The sequence below is a fragment of the Schistocerca piceifrons genome, chromosome 6, assembly GCF_021461385.2.
Source record: "Schistocerca piceifrons isolate TAMUIC-IGC-003096 chromosome 6, iqSchPice1.1, whole genome shotgun sequence".
NCBI lineage: Eukaryota > Metazoa > Arthropoda > Insecta > Orthoptera > Acrididae > Schistocerca > Schistocerca piceifrons.
In genome coordinates this window covers 123622282-123627738 of record NC_060143.1, presented here as the reverse complement: position 1 = coordinate 123627738, position 5457 = coordinate 123622282, and the positions used below count along the sequence as shown (strand labels likewise).

Here is a 5457-nt window from a genome sequence, read left to right as displayed (position 1 = left end):
AAGCAGATTTCCTAGGCCATAAGATCATATCCTGTTACTGCTGATCCCTCCAAGAAACAACTTCGAAGCACACCACTTGTCACTCAATATTATGCTGGTCTTGAATGTGTTAATCAGCTGCTTTGACAAGGCCATGAATTACTAAAATCATGGCCTGAAATGAGATCCATTCTGTCTGAGATTTTGCCTAACACACCTAGAATAGCTTTTCATCACACTCCAAATCTCTGCAGTATCCCTGTCAGACCCTATGCTCCTTTTGCACCTATCTCCCTACCCTATGGTTCCCACCCCCATAACCGACCACACTGCAAGACTTGTCCTATGCACTCTCCTACCACCGCCTATACCAGCCTTGTACTGCCAAAACATGTACTCTGAAAGTGAGAGGCACCTGTGAAGTGACACATGTCATATACCAGTTGTTATGTAGACCCTGTTTGGTAGTTTACATAAGCAGGACTACCACCAAATTATCAGTTAGGATGAATGGCCATAGGCAGAGGGTGTGTACTGGCAACAAACAATATCCTGTTGCAGAGTATCCACTACAACATGGAAGTTTTGAACTCAGTGCCTGTTTTACCAGACATGCCCTCTAGTGTCTCTCCTGGACTACGGGTTTCTCAGAACTCCACAGGTGGAAACTAGCATTGCAACATGTCCTTAGTTCAAGCCACCCACCTAGCCTTAATTTATTTTAATTCCTTCTGTTTCAGCTTTTCTTCACAGTTACTACTACTTCCGTCACTCTATTTCAGTTTTCTACATCTCTTATTTTCTGGCCTGACTTGTTTTCCCTTTCCCCCTCCCACCTCCGTTACATACTATACACTGCACTTTTCAGTCTTGTTAACTAATGCATAATGTTTCAGCAGTGTTCTCTGTCTTGCATATTACTGTGTCTTCCACCTTTTGCCTCTCAGGTTTTCAAATCTCGTCTGGTACAGTCTCCAACGATCAGTCTTTCCTTCTCATCCCGTCTGGTAAGTGTCCCCTAACATGTGGTTCTGGGTGACTTTTCCTAACTCTATCCCCTTTCCCAAATCTCTTCAGTCCTTTTCCTTCATCCCCCTCCCTTCCCCTCCAACCCTTCCACTGGAAGAAGGAGCCACTGGATCTGAAAGCTTGCATAAGTAAAACCTTTTTTTATGTACGTTCTCCTGCTGCCGCGTGGCGTATAGATTTTTTTATCTATCCAATTACATTATTGTCAAAACTGATTATTTTGTATATACATTGGACTCTCTCTATTTGCTGCATGTGAAGGCTGATAATTTATAACATTTGACTGGCCTGAAAGATTTGAGAAATGTAAATGCTTACTCATCACACTATTCAGAATGATTAACAGAATGAACCTTAGGAAGAGGTCTACCAAGGATACATTCTAGATGAGAATTTTTTCCTAATAATGTTCTAAGAACGCTATGAAACAAGGTTTCGTTTACAATAAGCCAGAAACATTTACAGTGGAAGCCAAGAGATTGCTATGGAGACAGATTCAGAGCAGCAGATGGGCTATGAATAGAAATTTAGGTTGATCAATAGTGCCAGAGGTGTCTGCTATATCATTTAACAATGCTAAGACTTAGAATTTCTACACTATTTCCTTAATTGTCCTCTTCAAATTCCATACTGTGCACAGCTTAAAGCTTGTATCCAGCACCTGTAGGAGTTCTATAAATGGCTCACGCATACTACCACTTACTGAGCGAGTCAACTGAGGTAAGACCCCTGCCTATTAGACAGCGTGTCCTTCGAACTCCATCTCTAGATATGACAGGGGCAGGCGAAAATTTGGTTCCAGGTGTGGGCTTTTGTTAACCCTCTTGGGCCGCGAGGCCCATGTACGTGGCCTGACGCGGCAGTACTATGGGACATGAGGCCCGTACACATGGCCCGATTGTCGTGTCACACACCCAGCACTGTATCTAGGGACTGGCTTGGATTATCGACACGGGACAGCACCCATTCTGTTGGGGAAAATGTGAACTACACGTGGAGCACGGGTGATTGGCACATGCTCAACCCATCTCCCCCCCAGTCTTCCCCTCAGCGCTCTGCTAATTGGTTGCGCTGTTACTAGGGAGCTCGGGTGATACCTGCAGTGGTGTTTATGTTTGCACTTCAGTGATTTATTGTCTTCTGAATGAAGCGGTGATTTTTGTGTTACTGGCTAAGTAATTATGGCTCGTTTAACTAATAAGGACATTGAGAGTTTGCTGATTGACAGTAATGAAGAGTGGATTGTAGACGAAGATGACAGTGACAGTGAGTGGTCAGGAAGTAGTGATGATGACGAAAAAGATGATGAAGAGGAAAATGAAGAGGGAAATGAAGAAGACAATGAGGAAGAAAATGTCGTTGAAGAAAATGAAGAGGATGGTGGTGATTTAAATGACAGCAGTGGTGCGAATAGTGGTACTCCTCAGAGCGGTAGTGTATGGACAGATATTACATGAAAAGGGGAGCTTCCTGATCACTTCAGTTTTCTGCCACAAAGTGAAAAAATTTCTGAAGCAGTGACAAATTGTAGGAGTTTCCTACATTTTTTCCAACTATATTTTTCTGACGAACTTTTGAATGACATTGTGGCCGAGACAAACCGATACACCCACAATAAGATTGAAAAAATGAGCCCCCTGAAACCTCGATGCAGTGGAAAGGTTGGCATGATGTGACTTTGACGGAAATAAAAGCTTTTTTGGGTACCATTCTCAACATGGCGATGAATGAAAAAAGTGACATAAAAACCCATTTTTCTACTGATTGGACAACAAATCAAGACATTTTTACAGAAGTATTTCAGCATGCCCAATTCTTGTAACTTTACCGGGCCTTTAACATTTGTTGTCTGCCTCCTCGGGGCTCATCAGAATTTGCTACTCGAGCCCAAAAAGTGAAGAATGTTGTCGATTTCATTGACAGCAAGTGTCGAGAGCACTTTTCTCCAGGAGAAAAAATTGCAATGGATGAGTCTACTGTCGGTTTCACGAGAAGAACTGCGTTCAAGTGCTATAATCCTCAGCAACCGACGAAGTGGGGCCTACAAGTCTACATTCTGGCCGATTCTGAAACAGGATACATTTCGATGTTTGAGCAATACTACGGGTCTCCTATGACGGAGTCCTTGGTGCGCCCTGAACTTCCCTTTACATCCCGAATTGTCCTTCATTTGTTTGTTAGACTACAGCAAGATTGCTCGGCTCAGGGGAGGCACATGTACCCTGACAGATATTATACAAGCTTACAGCTTGTGGAGGAATTGAAGAAAGAAAAAACTCATTTAACTGGGACAATAAAGGCAAACCGAAAAGGTTTACCGGTCGAGGTAATTAGCTTATTTCACTAAATATTTTGCAAAATAGGACTTTACAAAATTTACCATTTTTTTTATTTGCAGGTAAAGGGAAAAAAGCTGTCAAAACTCAAAAAGGGGCTACGTGAAGGCGTTCGAGAACGAAGTGGCAGTTATTCTAGCGTGGAAAGACAAAAGGTTGGTTATCATGGAATATACTCATCACAAAGATGCTATGCAAGAAGTCACCTGGAAAAAGCAGGGAGGTGGTGAAAAGGTGATCCGGAAGCCATCAATGATTTGTGACTACACGGCAAATATGGGAGCTGTAGACAGAGCCGATCAGTACTGCGCATCGTAACATTTTACCAGAAAATCCCTCAACTGGTGGAGGAAAATTTTCTTCTGGTTATTCGAGGTACAGTATTCACTTTTTTAATAGGCCTTGGCCTACATAGTAAATTTTTATTTTGACAAAAGGGTAATTTCAGGTGGGGATCATCAATGCTTACCTGCTATATGTCCTCATAGGAAAGAAAAGAGGAGTGACACCAAAGAGACATTTGCAGTTTTGGAAGAGTCTTGTCAAGGAGCTTGTGGGCGACCTCAGGGCTCAACCAACCCCATTGAGGAAGAGGCCACACTCTGAGCATGGTGACCTACACACCTATCGCAATAATGGACACCGGAAAACAGGGTGACTATGTCGTTTGTGGTGATCATTCCAAGCCAGGAGGGCGAAAACGGTCCCCATTTTTTTGCGAAACTTGTCCGTCCAACCCTTCTCTTCATGTGCCTGAGTGCTTCAACTGGTATCACAAAGTAGCAAAGTACTGAAAGGACTTGTAAAATATGGTTTCCTAACGAAAAATCGATATGCTAAAGTTGTAAAGTTTGTTTTAAGCAAATTTTGTGAAATTTTGGAGTTTATTGATGTAAATCAAATTTTTCATCCCTCAAAATGAACTTTTTTATTTTTCTTCCCACAGACGTCCCATAAAAGATAAAATTGTATTTTATATGTCGTTTTAAAGCTAAAACTTTAACACTTTGGGCCCTGAGCCATTGCGCATGGGTGTCTACCATAAGGACTGGCTGATTTTAACGTCTTTTAAACTACTAAAACTCATGAAAGGTTTCAGTTATAGCAATAAAATTACTCTTATTGAAAAACATCTACATCTACATTTATACTCCGCAAGCCACCCAACAGTGTGTGGCGAAGGGCACTTTACGTGCCACTGTCATTACCTCCCTTTCCTGTTCCAGTCACGTATGGTTCCCGGCAAGAACGACTGTCTGAAAGCCTCCGTGCACGCTCTAATCTCTCTAATTTTACATTCGTGATCTCCTCGGGAGGTATAAGTAGAGGGAAGCAATACATTCGATACCTCATCCAGAAACGCACCCTCTCGAAACCTGGCGAGCAAACTACACCGCGATGCAGAGCGCCTCTATTGCAGAGTCTGCCACTTGAGTTTATTAAACATCTCCGTAACACTATCACGGTTACCAAATAACCCTGTGACGAAGCGCGCCGCTCTTCTTTGGATCTTCTCTATCTCCTCCGTCAACCCGATCTGGTACGGATCCCACACTGATGAGCAATATTCAAGTATAGGTCGAACGAGTGTTTTGTAAGCCACCTCCTTTGTTGATGGACTACATTTTCTAAGGACTCTCCCAATGAATCTCAACCTGGTACCCGCCTTACCAACAATTAATTTTATATGATCATTCCACTTCAAATCGTTCCGCACGCATACTCCCAGATATTTTACAGAAGTAACTGCTACCAGTGTTTGTTCCGCTATCATATAATCATACAATAAAGGATCCTTCTTTCTATGTATTCGCAATACATTACATTTGTCTATGTTAAGGGTCAGTTGCCACTCCCTGCACCAAGTGCCTATCCGCTGCAGATCTTCCTGCATTTCGCTACAATTTTCTAATGCTGCAACTTCTCTGTATACTACAGCATCATCCACGAAAAGCCGCATGGAACATCCGACACTATCTACTAGGTCATTTATATATATTGTGAAAAGTAATGGTCCCATAACACTCCCCTGTGGCACTCCAGAAGTTACTTTAACGTCTGTAGACGTCTCTCCATTGATAACAACATGCTGTGTTCTGTTTGCTAAAAACTC

The 5457-nt window shown here is 42.4% G+C and overlaps 1 long non-coding RNA gene across 1 annotated transcript; it reads left to right on the top strand.

Annotated features, from left to right (window-relative positions):
* Positions 1 to 2844: 2844 nt before the first annotated feature.
* Positions 2845 to 4108, top strand: LOC124803054. Its single transcript, XR_007017188.1, has 3 exons — positions 2845 to 3334; positions 3407 to 3719; positions 3793 to 4108. It is a non-coding gene; the product is annotated as an uncharacterized LOC124803054 (long non-coding RNA).
* Positions 4109 to 5457: the final 1349 nt, after the last annotated feature.